At 44.4% G+C, this 25,317-nt stretch overlaps 1 long non-coding RNA gene across 1 annotated transcript in view; it reads right to left on the reverse strand.

Annotated features, from left to right (window-relative positions):
* LOC141584383 (uncharacterized) overlaps positions 1 to 25,317 on the reverse strand; it is an 85,895-nt gene that overhangs the window by 42,549 nt on the left and 18,029 nt on the right. Inside the window, exon 2 of the long non-coding RNA XR_012517415.1 lies at positions 7,426 to 8,420. This is a non-coding gene — a long non-coding RNA (uncharacterized LOC141584383). The remainder of the gene's footprint in view (positions 1 to 7,425; positions 8,421 to 25,317) is intronic.

The following is a 25,317-nucleotide window of genomic DNA, read 5'->3' on the forward strand; positions in this document are numbered from 1 at the left end:
GGATAAGGGTGCTGGGCACCTTGAGGGGACGGAGGTGGCAGACACAAGCCCAGGGACACCTGAGGCCTACTTCCCCATGGCCTTGCTGGGCTCTTAATGATGGGGGACCTGGGGTTTGAGCATCCATGAAAGAAAGGACTGAAAGGACAGGCTAACAGCCTTCTTATAAGAGTGTGCCATGGATGCACGCCCGTTTTGCTGCTCCCACATGAGATTAAAGAACTGTTCTGTGCTTTGCATTCCTGCAACATGCTCACAGTTTACAAAGCGCTTTCACAACACTTATCTCACTGGAATCCTCCAGGAGCTCTGGGAGGGGCAGGGCAGCCCCCAGCATCTCCATGTTTCACAGATGAGGAGACAGGCTCAGAAGATTAGGTAAGGTGCCTGGTTCCGTGACACTGCAGAGGGAGAGCCAGGCTGGAATTCAGCCTTCACAAGGCCGAAGTGCTCCAGGGGTCTTTCCTAGGAGACTATGAGTCACGGTGGTTTCTACCAAAACTCCGTCCGCAGCACGACCATGTTCATACATGAAGTTGAGAAATTCGGCCAAGCTCTTTCCAGTTTGCCCAGGACTTCCCAGTTTTTGCAAGGAAAGTCCCAGGTCTCAGGAAACCCCTCCGTCCTGAGCAAACCCAGTTCTATCCCTTATCGAAACAGAATATGTGCAACTATTTGATATGTTTGAACATATACACACACCACAATGCGTTTCCTGGTAAATGATACAGATATTCTGAGGCATAGAGAGTTTCCAAATTAACTCAATATTTAGACAAATCTTTCCTTGGTAATATGACCTATTTATAAAGAATGCAGCGAAAACAACATAAGGTTATTGTACAAGACACACTTTGCTGTACCCATGTGCATTTTATTTTTATATTTTGTCCTAATTTGATATTTTAGTTACAAAGAACTATTTTATAAAATCCATATTTGACTGATTTATCAGTTATCTTTTACTTGTAAAACCGGAAAGATTCTGCTATTATGTATCTCTTGGTAAAAGCCTCTGTGGGAAGCCAGTCTATTGTGGGAGCCATAACTGGGGACAGAGGTTCTTAATGTTTTTAGGCCACGACCCCTTTGGGTAGCTGGTAAAGTTTGTGGTCACCTTAGAAGAGTGCCCTCCCTTCCTTTCCTCCCTCCCTCCCTTCCTTCCTTCTCCCCTCCCCTCCCTCCCTTCCCTCCCTCCCTCTCTTCCTCCCTTCCTTCCTCTCTCCCTCCCTCCCTCTTTCTCTCCCTCCCTCTCCCCCCCTCACTCTCTTCCTTTCTTTTTTCTTTCTTGCTTTTCTCTCTTTCTTTCTCTCCCTTCCTTCCTTCCTTTCCTTCTTTCCTTCTTTCTTTTCTTTTCTTTTCCTTCTTGTTAAGACAGGTCTCACTCTGTCACCCAGGCTTGAGTGCAGTGGTGCAACCATGGCTCACCGCAACCCCTGCCTCCCGGGCTCAAGTGATCTTCCCACTTCAGCCTTCCAAGTAGCTGGGACTACAAGTGCACACTACCATACCTGACTATACTTTTGGCATTTTTAGTAGAGATGGGATCTCACTATATAATCTAGGCTAGTCTTGAACTCCTGGGCTGGAGTGATCTTCTTGCCTTGACCACCCAAAGTGCCGGGATTACAGGCGTGAACCACCATACCAAGACAGAATAGTGTTTTCAATAAACAAAACACAAATAATTAAAGGAAATACAGCTATCAAGATATTAAAATATTTACATTATTACATTTGTTTTCTCATTAACACATTAATTAAGGTCTAGTGGCAGCTCTAATAACCACCATGATGTTGAAATGGTAACGAGTATAAATGACATCTCAAGATAACTGCAACAACTATAGCGTGGGAGGAAAGTATCTGTGATTTCTCTTCGTAACAAATTCACAGGTACCACTGCTATTACTGTGGTTTGTTGCCCGTGCTCGTACGTGAAAGAAATGCAAAATTTCAGTTCACAATTAGAACAAATAAAGACCTAATTTTTTTCTCATGCCAGACCATGAACTCCTTGACATGAGGTTCAGAACCCTTGGCCTAAACGTTTTATCACACATCTGGTTAGTGAACGCTATTATTAACAAATTTTCAGTTCTTCGGACGCATTTCTTAAACCCTGTTCACTGGAGTCCCACTTTTAGGAAATGGCAAAAGTTGTCTGTTGTGGGTCAAATCTGTCCTCCTAAAACATATGGTGACATCCTAACCACTGGTATCTTTTATTGGGACCGTATCTGCCAATAAGGTGTTTGCAGATGTAATGAAGGTAAGGTGAGGTCATACTGGATTTGGTTGGGCCTTGACCTAGTGGATTGCTGTTCTTACAAGAGAGAAGAGGAGACATAGACATGCGGGGAGAGCACAGATGACGGTGAAGGCAGAGGTCGGAGTGACGCTCGCTGATGCACCATGGAGCCCCACAGATGGTTGGCAACAGCAGAAGTGAAGGAAAGGCAGGGAGCAGACCCTCTCCCTAGAAACTGCAGACAGCATGGCCCCACCAACACCTTGATTTCGGACTTCCAGATGCCAAATCCATGAAAAAATAAATTTCTGTTGTTTTGAGTCACCCAATTTGTGGCACTAGGAGACTAATACAATATTTTTTTTAAAACAAGATGATGTCAAGTTAAAACATTTGAGAATCATGAACACTGAGTTTACCTTTTGGAAACAGACATATGCAATACACCCTAGGGATTCTAAGGAAAACTCACAGAGAAGTGCTAGTTCAACCCAGAGTGCCCTCCAAGTTTGTGTAGCCAAAAATATACCTTATTTGTGGCACAGCTAAATAGCGATGGTCAGTGGAGCACTGGATAGCCCAAGAGTACAAAAACCAACGATCAAATGTATAAACGGATTGAAGACTTTATAGAAAAGTTTGGGGAAATGGTGCCCTGGCACCACTAGCATTCCAGAACCACAGCATGCCAGGATGGACAGAGGCCTCAGACCTCAGTTCACTTCTGCCGCTCATTTTTGCACTCAGGAAACTGAGGCCTAGTTTAAAAAGTGTGTTGGCCAAAACACAAACATAGCACTAATGGCTGCAGAACTGGAAGAAACATTTATTATTAGACACTGAATTCTTCACTCAGCGTCATGTGAATTTATTTCTGAATAAGCCCACCCTGTAGAATTATAGACCCACACTACTTAAAAGCTGGGTTCTAGCAATCCTAGTCTCTGATAAAACAGACTTTAAACCAATAAGAAAAAAAAAAAAAAAAAAAAAAAAAAAAAGCTGGGTTCTACCTTCCTCACAATTGAACTGAATTCCTACGCTTGTAACTGGCTATTTGAAATTATGCATGGAGCCCGCTAGGGGAGGGATCTGAGACCAGTGCATGCTCCAGCAGTGACAGCTCCTCATCAGCTCCCTCCAGGAGAGAAGCCGCCTGCCCCCAGGTGCTCAGCCTGCCTGCGGGAACAGGAAACCTCTTCACTGCACGTGCAGCGCGTGTTGCTGATGCCACACAAGTGTATGAGGGTGTCTCTAGGAAGACCACCAGCTCTAGGTGCTTCAGGGGTGGTGCCTGCGTGGCACCTGGGACTGAGATGCTGTGCAGTGATTTGTCAAGGGAGTACTGCTCCTTGGAGAACTGACAAAGAAAAGGAGGCAAACAAAATCGACACAGAGAAACACCTTCGGGATAGATCCACCCCAAGACACTTACTTCTCACCCCAATATCCTCACACTTTAAGTTGCTTATATATTTGCCTGATTTCCAATTTTAAGCCACTGAGTCAGTGCCTCTTTGGAGCCAGCTCATTCAGACTCTAGAGAGAAAAGTATCAAATGCCCAGAAATTTTGCAAGCCAATTGTTAAACTATTGGCAATTTGCAATTGGCCACAGTGGGAGTATTTTCACACCACAGAAATCAGCAAATGATACAAATCGGGGTTGCTGAAGGATTTTGGTCCATAGAGCTGACTTCCCATTCAAGTCATTCCACTATGCTTCCCCTCCAGCATAGCCTGATGTGTTCCTACCGGGATTGTAGGCAGCAGCCCCTTTCTGTCTTTCTAACTTTAGCCCATGCATCTGTAATCTTTCCAAGGGAACCACTGTTCTTCTGCCCTGCCCTTTTGTAAACTCTCCCCACTTGGAAGGCAAAGTGAAAACGACGCCCTTGCTGCCAGAAAGAAAGACACAGAGAAACACCTTAGAAACACGGCCCCTCCCAATCAGCAGAGCAATGAAGATGGCGCTTTGTGCATTTTCAGGCTGCACCACAGGCTTCACAGCTCCTTGTAATCTCATGCTCAACATCGAGTGGTTCACAATAGCACCTTGTAACCAGAAAATGCACAAAGCGCCATCCTCATTGCTCTGCTGTCTGCAGGAAGCAGGAGGCTCTGTCTTCCAGCATTGGTGGCTGCAGCCCTTGTGCCAGGCTGCCTGCACTTGGAGCTCATCCATCCCTGGTAAGAGCACCCGGACTCCACTCCAGATGGTGGGAAGCCTGGCCAGTGGAGCGAGTTACCAACTTCCGCCAAGTGGTGAGAACGAATGACTCTAATGTGTGTTTCCTTAGCGGCTTGACTTGCTGCTCCTTCCTTCATTGTTGACATTTGGCCAAGATCCCTCCTGATTTTCTAATGATCCCCCTGTAACAACCTTGGAAATCTCCCACTCACCAGAACACATACAAATGTGTGCCAGATGAACAGAAAAGAGTATGATCTAATTGCTTTTTCAGGCAAAATGTGCAGTAACCAAGAGCAGGTTAGACCTGTTGAAAATTCTTGTAGGCTGGTCATTTGTGAGTCATATTTACATGACCCTGAATTGCCTTGTTTGGGGTTAATTGCATGGTTTGGCCAGCTGCCTCTATAATTGGCTCGATTTGGTTACAGAAGCCACTAAAACAATGATCTGAGGTCACTGGCTGCTTCAGAGGGAGGGGCAGCAAAATTGAAAGCAAAGCAACCAGCCAAATTAACCAACAAAAGACCAATTTGACACTACATGGGAAATATAAACTTATATAAATCTGGGGAGAGCAATTAGGTTGAAACATTTAAAATTGTTGATATTTGACTGTTTTAATCTTTTAAAAATGGCAATTTTAAACAGGTCAGCCGACTAGTCCCCTTGATTCTCAAGCAGTCACTACTCTAACATTTCGGGATTGTGTGGGCCGGGGCTGGGGAGAAGTCAGTGGGAGAAAGAAACACATCACTCACCGCGCTTTCTGTGGTTCTGACACATTCTTCTCAAGTATAACTTAGTGGAAAGAGCCCTGGTTTAAGACTCAGGAGACCTATATTTTAGCCCCAATTGACTTTCTATAGGGCCTTTAGACAAGCCATTTCTCCTTTAACTCTCTTTCTTTTCAACTGAAACAATATCATAAACATTCTTGTGATGCCAAAATGAACTGACGGATAGGAACATGGTTTTTAAAAATTACCACATAGATAATTTATAAAGGCTACACACATTATAGTTATCAACTCCTATTGATACGTGAGTGTGTATGCTCCCATGGGAGAGAATAAATTTTGAATGCAACCGTAACTTATTACCCCTTTGTTCCAGTGTTATTTCTGATAGTAAACAATGCCAAAACAGTAACAAATTGCCATTGTATTTTCCATTAGTCATCAGAGTATAAAAGATTTGATAAATAGCGAGAAAACACATTGGCTCTTTTGGGTGGGAAATCTTGTGTTATTGGCAGTAGCAAATTACATTTCTTTGAAAAAGATGGTGTCACGCACGGTTCTTAAAGATTATTTGCATTGCTACTGAGATACAAGAAACCCTCAAGGAGCCCATGTCTGTGAGATGAACAGTCTGGTGTCCCTGCCAACCCCCCCTTGTTTCAGCATTTTTGTGACGCTGCCGGGCAGCTGCCTTGGCACGAGCCTCCTCTATCCAAGAATAGACTGCCAGGCCTGAACGCGGAGAGGAGAAACAGCCTCTGTGGTATTCCCTGACTTTGGGGAGGCGTGACGACCAAGCTGGGGCCTGTGCTTTGGGAGAAGGCACACAAGGAGGCTGAGGGTGTTTTTTCTGTGTCCTCTGCTCCCGCCCTTGTCATTGTCTCTGCACAGCTGCCTCTTATTCTTCCACTCCAGTGACAGCCTGGGCAGATGCCTCCCTCCAGAGCCACTGCCAGCCCCACTCCACAGACAGCTGTTGCCACAGCCCCAGGAGAGCAGCGTAACCACCAGCACCGGCCGTGAGCAGGGCACATCTGCGGAGCATCCCCTGGCCCTGGCTGCAGGCCTGAGGGCTCGGCGCCTTACTGTACAGGACATTCCCAGCTGGCACCACTTAACACAAGCCTCTTCTTCAGCAGCGGAGGCGTGGATCCGCTTGGTTTTCCACCTCTGAGATGTTCCTCTCTGCTGCAAGCAATATGGTGTTTTATAGATACATACTTGTCTTTACTGTTTCCAGGCTTAGGGAATATTTTTAAATTCTATTGATGACCTTTCCAAAGTTTAAATGAGTTAGCCCGTGGATGTTAAGAGGAAACAGTATTTTATAGACAAAGTAAAAGCATGCCAAGTCTATGAGGACATTATGCTAAGTGAAATAAGCCAGTCACAAAATGACACATATTGCTGATTCCACCTATATATGGAAGGTACCTAGATTAGTCAAACGCATAGAAGCTGAGAGTAGAAACGGATGCCAGGGACTGTAGGGTGGGGCAAGGGAAGTGGGGAAGTTAGGATTTATTGTGTAGAGTTTCATTTTGGGAGGATGGAAAGACTTCTGGAGGTTAGGCACGGGGACTCATGTCTATAATCACAGCACATTCCGAGACCAAGGAAGGAGAACTGCTTAAGGCCGGGTTTTTGAAACCAGGCTGGGCAACACAGTGAAACCTCATCTCTACCAAAAAATTCAAAAAATTAGCCAGTGTGGGGAGGTGAGCCTATAGCCCCAGCTATTCAGGAGGCTGAGGTGAAAGGACTGTTTGAACCCAGGAGGTGGAGGCTGCAGTGAGCTGTGATCACACCACTGCACTCCAGCCTGGGCAACAGAGCAAGACCCTGTCTCAAATATATAAATAAATAATTTTACAAATAAAGACATGACTATGATGTTCAATTTTATGTTATGTATATATTATCACAATTGAAAAATTTTAAAAGAACACCAAGTCGAGAAGCGAGAAAGTTCGTGGAATTACGTGTATCAGAGGTGCCGGGAGGAAGGGGTATGAAAAAGAATCCTTCCAATGGAAAGGCTCATGATTATCCAAAACAGCTTGTCCTGTTTTACCAGCTGGAAACTTTCTCTAGGAAAGTGGCTATTACTAATTGCATTTCTAAAATTATTATGAAAACACAAATCCAAAAACAAGGCAGACACCCAGTAATGTTATCTAACAAGACTCTGGAGGAAAAATAAGTAAATCAACCTGCCGCCTCATGGTAGTTCCTCCTCACCTGCAACGCTTTGATTTTCGAGACGGGGCCTGAAGCAGGAATTCCTCACACAAGGGCTGCTCCATCTGTAGCAGGATGCGCCTCTCCACTCTCATTCCAGATAAAAGGTTGGCCTGGTTTTTCATCTAGCTCTGCCTCCTTCGGAATCAAAATTATAGTCCTCCTCAGTGCTGGATCGAGTCCTTTCATCTTCAATTTGACCAAAATGGAAACCAGGATCATGAGAATTCCTCGGGGCTGGTATTGAAAGGAATTTCCCCTGCTCTTGCCAGTGTCTCGAGGGGTGGCCTCCTTCCACGGGTGAGTAACCACAAGTCCGTGTGACCAAACAAACAGCATCTTCTTTTTTTAAAGGAAAAGAGAGAAACAATATTGAAGGAAATCAGCTGAAGAAAATTGAGATGAAAGCCAGTCCACGCCTCAGCATCTCGAGGAAATGTTCTTCCTTGATGCTCTGAGCGCTCTAAGAAGTTACTGCAAAACCAAACTCATCAAAAGTTTGCAGGACTTCCTTGCTTAGAGCCAGGAAATAAACCACGAAACAGCACAAATGAGAGTCCAGGCCTACCCGTGCTTCCACAAACTTCTCACACCGACCTCATTTTTCCCTCGCTCCCACCTGCAGGCCTCAGGGGAGCTCCAGGGTCCAGTCACTCCTGCTGGGAAGTGTGTGTGTGACAAGTGCGTAGCTCAGGCCAGGAGGCTCCCTGGTGCCCAACAGGTCTTGTTGCGGCGGGAGGGCACTCGTCCCGACCCTGATTCTATTTTTCTCCCCTCTGCAGGCCTCCTGACCTCCAGGCTCCTCAGCCTCCAGGCAGCCTCTGCTCCTCACCTGTCTTTATGCCCTGCTTCCAATCACGCTGGGCCTCAGGATCTCTGTCTCTAACTTCACCATCAGACACAGGTGCTTCTCCACATCCTACCTTCTCCAACACTGTTTGGAAGTTCTGGCTTGGTTCCAGTCCTCTGAGCTAACTTTGAAAAGACTGCTGTTCCTAAGGAGAGAGAAAGAAGAAAGAGATAAGAAAGGAAGACAGAGAAAGAAACTCTGTGATCATGGTTTTCCTGAAATTCATGGTTAAATTAGAACTTACTCCGTGTAAATATAGAAGCAGTGGTCAACAGAGTTCCCAGAGAATGAATGCCGACAGCTAATCACTAGCCTCCACTCCCCCTCCCATGGTGAATATCCCTCCTCTGTGTGCTCACGCTGGGAATCCACACTGTGAATCCCCCCACATTCTACCACTTCTCCCATAATCACTGGCTTGTTGTAGGATCCTTAAGAACAAGAACCTTCTCCCAGTGTATCCCCAGCACCTACTACAGAAGGTAACAAGGAGGACGTGTCTGCCAAACACTTGCTGAAGGAGTGAAGTTGAGAGACCAGGAAAGGCCTGCAGGCACTGTGGATGAGCCTGCCTGTCATCCATGTGGCTGCTTGGAAGGACTGCGGGCCATCAGCTTGCCATTAAACGCCGAGTTGCTCCTGTCAGGGCAAGGCTGTGGAACCCTATTATCCTAGACAATGAGATGCAGTGCACAAGCAGATCCGTGCGCTGCGGTCTCCTGGTCAACAGACCAAATTCTCACTTCCTATCCTCCTCCCCAGTCTCACCCACCACTGCTCCCAAGAGAGCAATTCATCACGTCAGTGTCTGGTGTTTTCTTGAAGGCCTGCGCTAAATAAAGTGGATTGTTTATAAAGTGGGATTATCGTCCAAGCACAGAAGCAGAGTCCTGGGCACATTGTTGCACTGAGTGTAATTAATGAAATGCTTCTCGGACCAAACTGGCCAATGGAATGAGACCAGCCACTGCCAGACTGGGTCATTCAGACCCAAAATAGATGGTCTGTATTCAATCCTAGATTTCAGAAACAAAACAAAACACACATGTTGCTTAATGTCCTTAGCATCAGGAAACTACCAGAATACAGGCTTGGGTTAGAAGTGTGGAGTCAAGGTACCATTTCTGATTTTCTCTCTCTCTTTTTTTTTTCAATAGTCAATGCTTATTTTAAGAAAATTTTCTATGCATCCAGGTTAACAATCTTCGAAGCAGCATTTCCTATCATCCACTGGAGCAGTCATGCAAAGCACCCTCAGGCCCTGGAGCAATGGGGAGCATGAGGCATTGCAGCTTCAATGCTGCTTCACAGATAAAATGGTTCTCCCTCCTTTCAGAAGGAACCAACAGAAAATGAGAGGAGAAAGAAAAGGGCTAGGAAAAGTAGTTTCGACCACTTAATAAAAATATTTCAGAATCATTCCTCTAGAGAAAACATGGAGCACTCAAAACTTGTATAGATTATGTCCCATGCAAAGAGTACACGGTGACCTGCAGAAATATTTTCAGTGACTTGGAGATCTTCCTGCGATGCTGTGCATAAATCTGTCAGCATTGCAATCTATGCAGCCTTATCTGAATTCAAATCCTCCCTGTACATTCTGCAGACTCACCACTTAAATTAGGCAGCCAGCTAGAAAACACTGTTGCAACAGGAAAATCCATTCCAAATCTCCAGAAAGTGTCATTCATGGGAGAGATCCAACTGTGAGTCAAAAAGAGATGAGCTCAAAGGATTTGGAGGTTGACATTGTCTTTGTCTTCCCAGAATGTAGCCACTGCCTGGCAGATCGCATCACAACAAGGGCTGTGCCTGCGCTTGGGCCAAAGAGCTGTCGCTCCTGCTTTGAAATCTTGGCACAACCTGGAGGTTTCCCTCACTTTCTCCCCCAACGACCCGAACCGTGGCCAAAACCCACTGTCTCGTTTTTCACATGGCTGCTCCTAAAATATTGCTGCTGGGAACCCAGTGGAGTATCTGCTGGGCAGACATCACCTCCAGCCTTCCCGTTGTTCTCCCAGCCCTGGCCTGTCTATGGGGCCTCCTCCCACAAATAATCCAGGGCAAAGGCTCAGAGCATTACCAGGGAAAGAAATGTTACCATAATGAGCAGGCCCTCCTTTTATCACAGGGTGATGGCTACTCGACCTGACCTCAGCTAGGCTAGAGAGCCCATGAAGCTCAGGAGGGAACACTAAGCCACCATCCACCTGCATGACTCACCTGTACAACTCCTCAACTGTATCCCTCTTCGTCTCATCCAGCTCCTTCCCAGCCAGCATCCTTAATGACCACAATGCCCAGCTTGGCAAGCCCTTGCCCACAGGGAGTATAGGCAGTTGTTTGCTTCTTCCTCACAAGGGCAAATCCTAATCACCATGGTATTAGAGAACCCAAGCCAGAGAACTCGCATTCACATGTGACCTTAGACAGCTAAATGCACATTTCTGATTTCCAACGACATGACGGCCACATTAACAGAAGCCCCTTTAAGGCACCCAACACAGCACTTCATTCATCAAGGTCATGCCAGTCACGTGCTTGTCTGCTCTCAGCTCCATCTGGGCCCTTTGTCTCCTTGACTTCTTTTCCCTTCCTTGGCAAATGGCTTTCCAGCAATTGGTGTAAGCAAAAGGTGCTGAGAATGGGGAGCTGTCAGGCCATGTCTTCCTCTCGCCTCTAGCAGCATCTCAGAAGCTCCATCTCCCATCAGACAGCACCCTCCTCCACAATTCCAGCTCCCACTCAGCAGCCCTGGTTTGGTTTCTCTTTCCACCTCATGCCCCAGCTTCTGGTCTCTGGCTAATCCCACCTCTGAGGCCACAGCTGCTAGAGGCTTCCTGCCTTATTCATTTCTAATTTGCCTCACCATCCCCTGTGCGGCTTCTCAGCTCCTCCTGTCCAACCAATTCCCTGCATTAAATTCTCTCTGTTGAAAATATTTTGAGGAACTTATTTCCTGACTGTACATAAAAGATGGAGTGCCCCTTCCTTTCTTTCTCATCTATGAATCCAGTTAATTAGGCATCCCCAACTCCTGAGAGCATTTCACACCTAAAGCCCCCCCACATATCTAATTCCCCTCTCCCTATAATAGAGACCACCCCTATACAGCAAAAGAACTCCCCATTACACCCTTCTCTACCTTCTCTATATAGTGAAGCCTTAAACACTTTCCCACTAGGGAAAACAACCCACTCCAGCTGAACAAATTAGTCCTACCAACCCTCGTGATGTAGGCAAATCAGCAGGTGAGGCAGTCCTAACCTTCTGAAAGCAAACAAATGCATACACTAAGGAATCTGGCTTGGAAGGAGCAGGTTGGAGCAGTAAACACCGAGATCCAGCTGGTATTTTTTTTCTTCAGAGCTTTAGCATCATCCATCCCCAAGAGCCCCAGATTTTATAAATTCTTTCACATCCAAGGCTGTAGAACACCGGACAGTATGGTCTTCACTGAGACAAGAGCAAGCTGATGGTGGTATCCTGGGTGGTATTGCAATGGGTTCCAGGCATTGTACAATCAGGGATGCATTCCTTCCTAATCAGATTCAGCAACCTGTTCAGAGGAGACCGATGTGTCTCCATGGCCATATTTCCCTGGTCAAGGATTCTGACACTAACCTCATATTTGTTGAACTACATTTAATTTACCTTCTCTAATATTTGCAAGGATTTGGGATGGCTCCACAGCTAGTCTGGACACATTGTTTCCCCATGTGCTTCACCTTTAAAAAATGCCCCGTTTCTTGTTTCTTTGTTTTTATTTTGAGATGGAGTTTCATTCTTGTCACCCAGGCTGGAGTGCAATAGCATGATCTCAGCTCACTGCAACCTCTGCATCCTGGGTTCAAGTGATTCTCCTGCCTCAGCCTCCCAAGTAGCTAGGATTACAGGCACCCGCCACCATGCATGGCTAATTTTTGTAATTTTAGTAGAGACAGGGTTTCACCATGTTGGCCAGGCTGATCTCGAACCCCTGACCTCAGGTGATCCACCCATCTCGGCTTCCCAAAGTGCTGGGATTACAGGCGTGAGCCACTGCACCCAGCCTCCCTTTCCATCAAAAAGGAAATTATTGAGCTCAGCTCTTACTACAACAAAATCCTCTTAAGTGGCAGCCCATGACACAAACCTCACATCTTTTGCACAAGAAGCCTCCAACTCTCTGCCCAGCTGTCTTCGTAGAAGCAGACGGTGGGCAGTCTTAAAGCTGCCCCAGCCCCTGGGGACCAGGAAACTATGGACTTGCTTTTCTGACTCCCGATGTGACCAAAATGGAAAATAAGCCAAAAATATCTTGGCAAAGTTAACAAGAGAACATCATAAGTGGAGCTTGGCAAACACTCAGAAATTCACTACATTCAAAAGGGTTTTTTATTTTTAAGATAATCTACTATGGGTCACAACAGATGCCAATGATGCTTAACCCTAAAGCCCAGCCATGTAGGTGGGTTCTGAACTGTGGTTGTTCATTCTGTGGCTTCAGAGAGAGACTCTGTGGTGACACCAACCCTCGCTGACATTTTAAACTCTAATTCTGTGATATGTTCCTCTGTATTTCAGAATTTCTTAAAATGGAAGGATTGCCAAGGTAGTGGCTCACACCTGTAATTCCAGCACTTTGGGAGGCCAAGGCAGGGGGACTGCTTGAGCCCAGGAGTTTGAGATCAGCCTGGGTAACATAGGGAGACCCCATCTCTACAAAAAAAATTAAAAATTAGCTGAGCATGGTGGTATGCATGCCTGTGGTCCCAACTACTTGAGAGGCTGAGGTGGGAGGATCACTTTGAGCCCAGGGGGCTGAGGTTGCAGTGAGCTTTGATTGCACCATGCACTCCAGCTTGAGCAACACAGTGAGACCTGCCTCAAATAATAATAATAATAATAATAATAATAATAATGATGTAATTTTAAAACTTAAAAAAAAAAAGTGGAGGGATTTACTTAGGGCTGATTAACTTAGGCATGAAGACAATCTTCAGAGAAGTTTTGTGTCCATGAAGCTTGAAATTCTGCCAGAATCTATATTAGTCTACTAAAGCTGCCATAACAAGGTACCGCAAATGGGTGGCTTATACAACGGAAATGTATTTTCTCATAGTTCTGGAGGCTGGACATCTGAGATCAGGTGTAAGCAGGGCTATTGAAGGAGAATCCATTCCATGCCTCTCCCCTAGCTTCTGATAGTTGCTGGCAACCTTTGCTGTTCCTTAGCTGACTCCTGATGTGACCAAAATGGAGGAAAAGCCAAAACTATCTGGGCAAAGTTAACAAGAGATCAGTCTGGGTAACATAGGTGTCTAACAGTAGACACATCACTGCAATATCTGTCTTCATCTTCCCATGGAGTTCTCCCTGTGTGCATGTCATGTGTGTGTCCAAGTTTCCACCTTTCATAAGGATACCAGTCAAATTAGATTAGGGCCCCCCAACTCCAGTATGATCTTATCTCAACTAATTCCATTTGCAATGACCTGATTTCCAAATGAGGTCACATTCTGAGGTATTGAGGATTAGGACTTTAACACATGAACTTGGGGGACACAGTTAACAGTCCCCCCCACCCAGCCCTACCATTAAAATGTACATCCTTCTCATGGGAAAAATATATTTCACCCCAAACCTACATCCTCAAAAGTCTTAATCCATTCCAGCATCAACTCTAGGTCCAAAATCTTACCCATATATTCTGTAAATCAGATATGGGTGAGACCTGAGGTATGATTCATCTTTGGGCAAAATTTCTTTCCATCTGTAAATCTGTGAAACTAGACAAGTTATCTGTTTTCAGAATGGAAATATCTATCTTATTCCTTTCCCACAACGGAGCAAATAGTTCCATTAGAATAGGGAGAAACTAGAAGGAAAAAAAAATGTGTCCTAGGTACCGAGCAGGTCTGAAATCTAGCGAAGTAAACTCCATTAGAGTTTAAAGCAGAAGAATAGAATCCTTGGCTTAATGCTCTGTGATTGATCCTAATATAGCCAAGGCCTTTCCCCTCAATTAATTCCTTAGGTCCTAAAATGGCACCTTGCCAAACCTCCCAAGTATAGATCCATAAATCTATTGATGTTAGATTTAAACACAAGCCTCCTCTCCAGAACTGTAGCGTGGGTCTGTGACTCTGACACTCAGCAGAAGCAACGTTCAGGCTTTAGATGCAACTGGACCAGCGTTAACTGTTACCACACTTGGTTAAGCCTGTCCAGGGAATCAGGATCAATCTTGGCTTTTCATGGCATTTATAGATCTATCACTGGCCAAGCTGTAGGATCCAAGTGAATAACCAGTGCTTTCAACACTCTTTCAGAGAATTGTTTCTATCTGACCTCCAGAATCAGGAAGCAGATTGCTATTTCAAACGGTGTGAGGTAGATCTGTGCTCTGCTTCTTAACACACCAAGTTGAAAGATTTTCCATTGTTACTGATCACTAGCTCCATAATGCTGGGAGGCCAGCAGTGTCCAGCTCAGGTGGATCAAGTATAATGTCTGGTGGGAGGTAGAGGCAGCCAAGCCAGGGCGAGAGGAGGAGGCCTGGAGTCCAGGCTAGGAACTCTGTAGTTCCCTGTCAGTGTGTCGGGCATCCAGTGATGTTTTCTGAATATGAGAATGATGAGGTTCATCTACAATAGTTGGAGGAGGGATTATTTGAGGGAAAACTCAGACAGAAAGACAAGGCAGGAGACTGTTGTACACACCAGATGAAAGTTCTACAAAAGTCGAATGACGCGGGAGTCAGCCTAGCACAACGAGCCCTTAAGAAGTCCATGTATGAATTAGAAAAAGGGTCCCCTCCAGTGGACGCAGCCCATGCTGGGGCACCCAGAAGGGAGAGCAGAGCCAAGAGAAGTGGGCAGCCCACTTGCCCACTGTCCAGGGCCCTGGTGTAAAGAGCAACACACGTCCGATTTCAGAGCTCTGAAATCACTAGAAACAGAAAGAGGAGGGATTAAATGTTTTTTTTTTTAATTTTCATGTTAATACAGAGCCATTAACTCTTGCATTATCCTGAGAATACTTCTGCCCTTTTCCCTCAAAGTGCTATTAAATTGTCATAAATTCTTATTTTAATTCCTGCTCATTGACAGCCAAACCCCTGACAGTTAGAAGGGGTTATTAGACATTTGGTTGAGAAAGTCTTATTGTAGAAAACGTCACAGATTAAAATGACATACCAATATTTTATACAGCGGTAGATTGTCCTCTAGGCAAATACGTGTGAAAATATGTCCTTCCCAAATTGCTTGACATTGCAAGGACACTCCTGCAACTTAAGAGGAAGTTAGCCAGTCAACAGATGCCATATTCCCTTAGTTATAGGTACCCATCAATTACATGATGCACAAGGAAATGTCACATGTGAAGCCTTCATTGCATGTTTGGTGATATGCCAGGTACTAGGAATTCCTTGAGAGTGGGAGGGGACAGCCTCTGCCTTCAAAATATGCAATCTAACAGGGAAGACACACAGTGAACAAATATATAAATAGCTACAAAAATGCAAGAGACAGGTAGCCTTGCTGAAGGTGAGTAGTTAAGTAGTTAGAGAGACGCTATGGACCATAAGACCAAAAATACTGATTATCTGGCCTTTTGCAGGAAAAGTTTGCCAGTGACTACTGGCAGAGGGTCTGTTTTCTTGAAGAAAGTCAGTAGTGGGAGCACCCAGTCTACATTATGGAATGAAGGTGGTCAGATTTAAAAAAAAAAAAAAAAAAAAAAAAAAAAAGAAGGGGCCAGGTGCTGTGGCTCATGCCTGTAATTCCAATATTTTGGGAGGCCAAGGCAGGTGGATCATGAGTCAGGAGTTCAAGACCAGCCTGAGTAACATGGTGGAGTGGCGTCATGCACCTGTAATCCCAGCTACTCAAGAGGCCAAGAGGCTGAGGCAGGAGAATCGCTTGAACCTGGGAGGCAGAGGTTGCAGTGAGCCTAGATCAAACCACTGCACTCCAGCCTGGGCAACACAGTAGACTCCATCTCTAAAAAAAAAAAAAAAAAAAAAAAAAAAAAGGAAGAAGAAGAAGAAGGAGGAGGAGGAAGAAGAAGAGGAAGAAGAGGAAGAAACAAGAAGAAGAAAGAAGAAGAGGAAGAAGGAAGAAGAAGAAGAAGGAAGAGAAGAAGAAGAAGAAGAAGAAGAAGAAGAAGAAGAAGAAGAAGAAGAAGAAGAAGAAGAAGAAGAAGAAGGAGGAGGAGGAGGAGGAGGAGAAGAAGAAGAGAAGAAGGAGGAGGAGGAAGAAGAAGAGGAAGAAGAAGAAGAAGAAGAAGAAGAAGAAGAAGAAGAAGAAGAAGAAGAAGAAGAAGAAGAAGAAGAAGAAGAGAGAAAGAGGAGGAGGAGGAGGAAAGTTGATGTTAGATATAGCAAACCCCAAGTTTCTCTTCAAAGTATCAGTATGTCAGTATATTCAGCTCTCTTGTTCTTTAATTCTCTATTTTAAAGTTTAACTTCCTGATAGTTTCATTAAACAACCTTTCAGCCAGTTCTAATGAGTAGTTCACATCTGTTTCTCCAGTCCCCTGCCCCGTCCTGACTCATCCCTGACACCTGCTCCAGTCACCTGCTCTGGTTACCTGCTTTAACCCCTGCCTACCTGCTTTGACCTGCCCATAACCATCCTTCCCACCAAACTACCCACCCTGCCACACCAGCTTACATACCCCTTCTCCCCTTAAAATAGCCAATCAGAATTAGAATAGACTACGCGGTCTAACCCTAGCCAATAGGGGAATGACACAGCAGTAGGGGAGACCTCCATCAGGCATAAGTAACCCTTCTCCTCCTTGTCCTCGTGTGCACTCACCATTGTTCCACTGAGAGCCACACCCTCCTATAGTAGTAAATTGCCTTGCTGAGGAAATTTCTATTCAAGTGCTACTTCTTTTGTAGCATTGAAAATTCTACTTATAACAGCTGATACCCAATTTGCCATCTCTCTTCTACTGCTTCCTAGGTATACCAGGCCAGAAGAAACTTAACCAGAGGAATAAGAGTTTAGAAGGTGAATTCTTTTAAAATTGATTTGTAGAAACAAAATGTGGTATGTTGTTGTGCTGAACCGCTATTAACCTCAGTAGGGAAGGCACCAGGGTCAAAAGGCGGAAGAAAAGACCCCAGGCTAGCAAATGAGACCTGGGGTTTTATTAGGGCCTTAGCTACAGTGGCAGCAGGGTGGACAGGAGAACCCCCTTACGTACAGAAACAGTCTGGTGGCAGCAGCGGGCTGGGCCCTACATCTGCAGGAAAACTGCTTGCAAGCAGCATGCATTTACGTAGCATTTTCACTGAATACCCTTCCCTTCACGACTTCCACGTGGCAACCTTCAGCCAACCCAAAACTCTGAACTTCAATCCTCTATATGGCCCAAGTTCCACGGGATGAGTAGGGGGCTCAGATGTCCCTCATAGACAAAGAACAAATCTCCAGGTTGGCCACCACCAGATTCCCTAGTTTAAAACACACATTCAGAGCATCTGCCCTACTGGGTCATTCTCAGGGTGCGCTTCAATGACTGCTCTCAGGTGTGTTTACCCTACATATGTACATACAGTAGAAGGATATTCAACATTAAAAAGAAGGAAATCCTGTCACATGCTCTAGTATGGATGAACCTTGGGGACGTTATGCTCAGTGAAATAAGCCAGGCTCAAAAGAACAAATCTAAATGATTCCTTCCATATAGTGTATCTAGAGAAGTCAAATTCATGGAGACAGAAAGGAGCCTGGGGAATGTTAGGGGCCAAGAAGAAGGACAATGATGAATTGTTTAATGGGAATAGTTTCAGTCTGGCAGGATTGACAGTTCTGGAGCTCTGTTTCACAATAACGTGAGTATACCTATCACAAAAACATGGTGAAGATGGTAAATTTTATATGATTTTTTAAATGAAAAATTTTAAAGTTTGAATTTAAAAAAAAAAAAAGAAATTTTTAGAATCCAGAGAAATGATTTTTAAAAAACTTAGAGTTGTTTAGGGTTTCATATGAAGCATCATGCTGAGTTTGACAATTTTTAGTGTTTCTGGATAATATATCATGAAAATTGGATTGAGAAATAATTAGATTTTTCCGTGCTCTTGCCAGAGACACGCATAGTTTTTACGAAGCTGCATTAGCCAATAATAACCCTCATTAGCAAACAAGCCCTTAGTTTGACAAGAACACTCCATCTATCATTGGCCAAGCTGGCCAATGCATAGTGAAAGCTCACTAAAGGACACTGTTTAAGTACAGCACTGCTCATTGCTCCCTTCTTCTTAAGGCACTCTTTGCTCATGGACTTTGTGAGCCTGCTCTGTCCTGGGTTTCTTCACATTGCTTTAACTGAGCCTTTTCAGTTTTCTTTGATCACTCATCTTCCCAAAATCCATCCATTAAGTGTATGAATTCCTCAGGGCTCTACCCCAGACCACTCTCCTCCTCTTTCTGTAATCTCTCCCTCTAGACAATCTCATCCACAGCCATGGCTTTCATTATTCCTACATGTCAAGAATTCTCAAATTCATATCACCTTTGCAAATTTCTTCTCTGAGCTCCAGGTCCATATATTCAAATGCCTTCCTGACATCTCCCCTTGGATACTGTATGGATTGCGGTATAAAAAGACCTAAAAATACAATGCCTTGGGAAAGGTAGAAGTCCATTTCCCTCTCAAATCACAGTCCAGCAATAGGCAGGCCCAAGCTGATGGAGGGGTTCTGCCATCCTCAATATAAGGTTCCTAGGTCTGGATTCAAGAAGACCATCACAATTTCTATTACCACATTTGCATCCCATCCAGGAGATAAAGGAAGAGGCATGGTGGGGTAGGGGACACAGCATAAGTTGTTTCCTACTAAGGGTAGGACCCAGAAGTTGCACACATAACCTCCACTCACATCCCACTGGCCAGAAGTCAATTGCATAGGCATACCTAAATGCAAGGAAGGTTGGGAAATGTCTCTAACTGAACAGCCCTATGCTCAGTTAAATTCAGAAGGACTTCTCATTAAAAGAATAAGGGAAGAACAGCTATGGTAGAGTATCAGCATCCTCTGCTGCAGAAATCTCAGAAGCTCTTCAAGTTGACATGTCTAAAACCAAAGTCATGCTCATGGCCTCCCAGGTCCGGACCTCTATCAGTGAGTATTACATGCTGGTGAATGGCACCACTATCCAGCCCGCTATTGCTCCTCAGAAACCTCAGCACCTGTATACACTCTTCTCTCCCTCACCTCTAGATCCAACTCAGTACTACGCCCTGATGTTAATCATGAAGCTTCTTCTCTTCGTGTTTCCTGCCATCCTAACATAAGTATCCATGATCTCTCACCTGGACCTCTGCAGTAGCCTCCTAACTGGATTCCTTGCCCTCACCCCACACCCTCCCTTCCATTGTTGATATGACAGCCAGAGGTGGTCTTTCTTCAGTGCCAAAAGGGTGTTCCAGTGCCCCCATTAAAATCATCCACTGGGGGCCAGGCGTGGTGGCTCACGCCTGTAATCCCAGCACTTTGGAAGGCCTACGTGGGCAGATCACCTGGGGTCAGGAGTTTGAGATCAGCCTGGCCAACATGGTGAAACCCTGTCTCTACCAAAAATACAAAACTTAGCCAGGCAGAGTGGCATGCCCCTGTAGTCCCAGCTACTAGGGAGGCTGAGGCAGAAGAATCGCTTGAACCCAGGAGGCAGAGGTTAGATGGTGCCTCTGCACTCCAGGCTGAAAGACTTCATCTCAAAAAGAAAGAAAGAAAGAAAGAAAGAAAAGAAAGAAAAGAAAGAAAAGAAAGAAAGAAAGAAGGAAGGAAGGAAGGAAGGAAGGAAGGAAGGAAGGAAGGAAGGAAGGAAGGAAGGAAGGAAAGAAAGAAAGAAAGAAAGAAAGAAAAGAAAAATCATCCATTGGCATCCAGTACTTTTCACACGAGCTACGAAACCTTACATGTCTGGCCTCACCCGACTATGCAACCCCACCATCCCCATCCATCTCTGGAACCTCCTCCCCTTTGACTGTGGCCTCCTTTTCCCAGCACCATTCCTCTGGCTGGAATCCTCTCCTCCCTTCTCCATTCCCACCTTTGCTGGCTAACTCCTGGCTTCCTCCAGTCCACAGGGCAATGACTGCTTCCTAAGGAAAGCCTTGCATCACCTTCCCAAATGGGGCAATTTCCTCCCTGAGGCTCTCACAAAATCCTGTGGCGTCTCCCACTCTAGCCAAGCCTACACTCCTGGTGAGGTTCTCTGAGGCCATGAGGCATTTAGCCACAAGAACCCAGGCACTGTGTTTTGGTGAGGGGCGGGGGAGTTGATGGTTTATTCTGGGGGTTTTGTTTTTTGCTTGCTATTATGTTCCCCCGCCACCACACATCCACACATAGCCCAGTACCTTGCAACCAGTAAGATCTCAAAAATGCTGAATAATTGAATGCAAGAATTCAGAACAACTGGGAGCAAGCAAGTCTGAATTACTTAATCTGAATTATTGCATTTTTATGAAGAAATTCAGTGCTGTTGCTTACAAATATAGGCATATAATGTGATGAAACAGGTCTTTGTGGAGCTACCTGTAGGGGTTCAGGACAAGGAGGGGAGCAGGGGGAACATCTGACTTGGCTGTTGAGCACACACCACATGCTGATGTGACAGGAAACAAATGCTCACAAAACGGTAATTCCGAAAGATAACACTCATGTAAAGCCTTGATAAACACTAACACGGATCCTCAGGAAGCTCAGGTGCAAGAGAGATCAGCATAGACCCAGAAGGATTGGGGACATCTTCGTGAACAAGCATATCCCTGATCTAGGGCACAAAGGACAGGGAGACAAGGGTGAAGTGTGCAGGACTAGAGGGTCCTCCTGGCAGGAGGCTGTTAAGCCAACTTGGGAAGAGGACAATGGCTGTCACATTGAGGGCTGCCTGGTCTGTGGAGCAGGGTGGGTGCCAGGCTGGGGATCAGCTTATAAAGCTCCCTGATGTGTCTTTGTTCTTCATACAGAAGATGGTGGGAGCGAAGTAATTTAAGAGAAAGTTTTAGAAAGACAGGTCTGGAATGGTGTACAAAGTGGGTGTTCCCTGCAGTTTCTTAGCTGTGACCTGTCACTGAGAATGGAGGCAGGTGCTGGGCTGGCCTCATCCACATGGGGAAGGAAAACTCAGGTGGCCACACTCAGGTCTCACACAGCAGACTGGGGAGGTAGGGGAAGTTCTGCCTTCTTCGTGGGGTCGGGAGGGAAGAAGGGATCATTTATGATGCAATACAAAAGGTCCAGCTTCCACGTGCAGAACCTGTGCACCAGGACCCGAAGCTTCCTGGGTACATGGTAAACGAAGAAAGAAAGATCCACTCCACTCTTCATGGTGAAAGGATCACATCTCATAATCACAGGCTAATTCAATTCACAGAACAGTCTATATGCGAGCACCTTTTTCGTCCAGTCTTAGGATGTATCTACATCCCATTGGGATTTTCATGTATGAGCAATTCTAGAAACTGCCAGATTCTCTAATGAGTTGGAGCACATTCTGTGAAAAAATTGCTACCATTAATGAAGTTTTAAGGGCCCGTCAATCCTCCAACCCCAAAATGGAAAAAGATCAACTGGATTTTGAAGCTGTAGAGGCATAAGAGATACTTAATATGAAATACTGAAACTTTATTCCATTGAATGAATAGAATGTTTTCCTAGTCACACTGGAGTGACATTGATCTCGCACTGGTCCCATGTGGCGATGCCCTCTTAGTTTTTTAATTCTAAAAGAAACCAATATACTACATTTAAGCAACTATACTATTGAATATAGTGTAACTCTTACAACCTTATTTGTATATTTTTACTTTTAGGTAAAGGTACATCTCAATTTTTAGAAATTTATGTAAACTCAAAAAGTGAAAACATTTTTGTTAACTTTTTTTTTTTTTTTTTTTGGAGACAGGACCTTGCTCCCTGGGCCAGGCTGGAGTGCAGTGACACAATCACAGCTCACTGTACCCTGAGCTCCTGGCCAGCCTCCAGCCTCCCAACTTAGCCTCTACTCCCAGCTCATCTGATAATTCTTAACAGTTTATAAATTTCCAGTGAGGCTTTGCTTTAAAAGAGTGCTAAGCCTTACAGGTTATTTTAGTTCATTCAGTGACTACGCTGCATTCCTTAAATAAAAAGATAGGTGAGGGGCCGGGCACGGTGGCTCACAACTGTAATCCCAGCACTTTGGGAGGCCAAGGCAGGCAGATCACAAGAGATCAAGACCATCCTGGCCAGCATGGTAAAGCCCCATCTCTACTAAAAAATACAAAAATTATCTGGGCATGGTGGTGCATGCCTGTAGTCCCAGCTACGTGGGAGGCTGAGGCAGGAGAATCGCTTGAACCCAGGAGGCAGAGGTTGCAGTGAGCCAAAATCACACCACTGCACTCCAGCCTGGTGCCTGGCAACAAAGCAAGACTCTGTCTCAAAAAAAAAAAAAAAAAAAGATAGGGAGAAGGGCTATAAAAATAACCTTCTAATAACAAAATAGGCAATACACAAAGAACTCTGCTAAGATATTGATAGAAAAAAAATGAATTTTTAAAAAGAACACAGTGAAGAAAATTTGTCAAAAGAAATTAACAGTTGATTTACAGAAGATAAAATACAAGTATCAAAAGAAAAGGGCAGGATTTTACACCTGTTAAAACTTTGAATGCCCATAACCCCTTGAACCAGCAATGCAACGTCTGAAAATCCATACTTTCAGAAATAAAAACCCTGTATATAAGAACATACATACAAAGGTGCTTATTGCAGTCATGTTTGTTAAGAAAAAGGGAAAATTCTAAATCTCTATCAAAAAGAATGTATCTATACTACGCAATATTGCACAACTATTTGAAAGAATGGGGTAGGTCTCTGTGTTACCCAGAGCAATGTCTGTGATATATTAGCTATTTTTGGTTTTGGGTTTTTTGGTTTTTGTTTGAGAGACAAGGTCTCATTATGTTGCCCAAGCTACTGGAACTCCTGGGCTCAAGCAATTCTCCCACCCTGGCCTCCTAAAGCGTTGGGATTACAGGCATGAGCCACTGCACCCAGCTATGATATATTGTTAAGCAAAAAAAGTAAAATCACACATACGGCAGGTTCTTATTACACACATACACACACAGAGATTTTAAGTTACAATTGCCATACAATAAAATACGTCTATTAAGCATACCATTCAATGAGTTTTAACTAATACATACATCCATTTACCACCACCACAGTTAAGATACCAAGCATTTCCATCACCTATCGTTCCTTTGTGCATCTTTGCAGTTAATCTCCCTACCAGTCCTGGGAAATCACTGAATTGCTCTCTGTTCCTATAGATTAATTTTGCCTATTTTAGGATCTGACATAAATGGAATCATATAGTGTGTACCCTTTGTGTTGCTTTCAGTTTTTACCTGTTATATAAAACTGATATTAACATCTATGTATATGTCTTTGTGCAAACATTTTTTTTTTTTCATTTTTCTTGGGTAACGAGAGAAATTCCTAGGTCACATGCTAAGTGTGTGTTTATAAGGAAATGTCAAACAATTTTCCTGCTAGCAATGCATGAGATTTCCTGTTCTACATCTTGTCAGCACTTGGTATTGTCAGTCTTTCACATTTTAACCATTTAATTAGATGTATAGTGGTATCTCACTGTGGCTTTAATTTGCATTGCCATGAAAACTAATGCTGAGCATCTATTTGTACTTATCAGCAATTTATATTCACATTTATAGCCTTGAATATCTTTTGTGAACTGTCTGACTCTTTTGCCTATTTTCAATTAGATTGTCTTCTTATTGTTGAATTGTAAGAGTTTTTTTTTTTTTTTGAAACAGAGTCTCACTCTGTGGCCCAGGCTAGAGTGCAGTGGCATGATCTTGGCTCTCTGCAACCTCTGCCTCCCAGGTTCAAGTGATTCTTCTGCCTCAGCCTCCTGAGTAACTGAGATTACATGTGCATGCCACCACACCTGGCTAATTTTTGTATTTTTAGTAGAGAAGGGTGTCACCATATTGGCCAGGCTGGTCTCGAACTCCTGATCTCATGATCTGCCTAACTCAGCCTCCCAAAGTGCTGGGATTACAGGTATAAGCCACCATGCCTGGAGTTTTATTATTTGTTTGTTTTCGTTTTTGTTTTTTTGAGAAAAAGTCTCACTCTGTCATCCAAGCTGGAGTGCAATGGCACCATGTCAGCTCACTGCAACCTCCACCTCCCAGGTTCAAGCGATTCTCCTGCCTCAGCCTCCCGAATAGCTAAGATTACAGGCGCTCATCACCACACCTGGCTAATTTTTTGTATTTTTAGCAAAGATAGGGTTTTACCATGTTGGCCAGGCTGGTCTCAAACTCCTGACCTCAGGTAATCTGCCTGCCTTGGCCTCCCAAAGTGCTGGGATTACAGGTGTCAGCCATCATGCCCAGCAAGAGTTCTTTATATATTCTTGACCCAAGTTTTAGATATATATATTGCAATATATTTCCTTAATATATTAAAGTCAGAGGTTTGCATTTTCATTTTCATTTTCTTTTTTTTTCTTTTTAATAAGACAGAATCTTGCTCTCCCAGGCTGGAGTACAGTGGCACAATCTCAGCTCACTACAAGCTCTGCCTCAGTGATTCAAGCGATTCTTGTGCCTCAGCCACCTGAGTAGCTGGGATTACGGGAATGTGCCCCCATGTCCAGCTAATTTTTGTATTTTCAGTAGAGACAAGGCTTCTCCGTGTTGGCCAGACTGGTCTCAAACTCCTAGCTTCAAGCATTCTGCCTGCCTTGGCCTTCCAAACTGCTTGGATTCCAAATGTCAGCCACCATGCCCAGCCCATGTTTTCATTTTCTTAATGGTGCTTTTTCAAAGAGGAGTTTTTAGCTTTGATGATAAGGCCCAACCTTTTAATTGTTTATTTTATAACTGGTGCTTTTTATGTTTGGAAAAATCTTTGCCCACCCCAAGGTTACAAAAAGATTTCCTCCTGTGTTTTCTTTTAGAAATTTTAAGTTTTACTTTTAAGCCTGTAATCTATTTCATTTTAATTTTTG

Source organism: Saimiri boliviensis, chromosome 4 (genome assembly GCF_048565385.1).
Source record: "Saimiri boliviensis isolate mSaiBol1 chromosome 4, mSaiBol1.pri, whole genome shotgun sequence".
In the NCBI taxonomy this organism is placed as follows: domain Eukaryota; kingdom Metazoa; phylum Chordata; class Mammalia; order Primates; family Cebidae; genus Saimiri; species Saimiri boliviensis.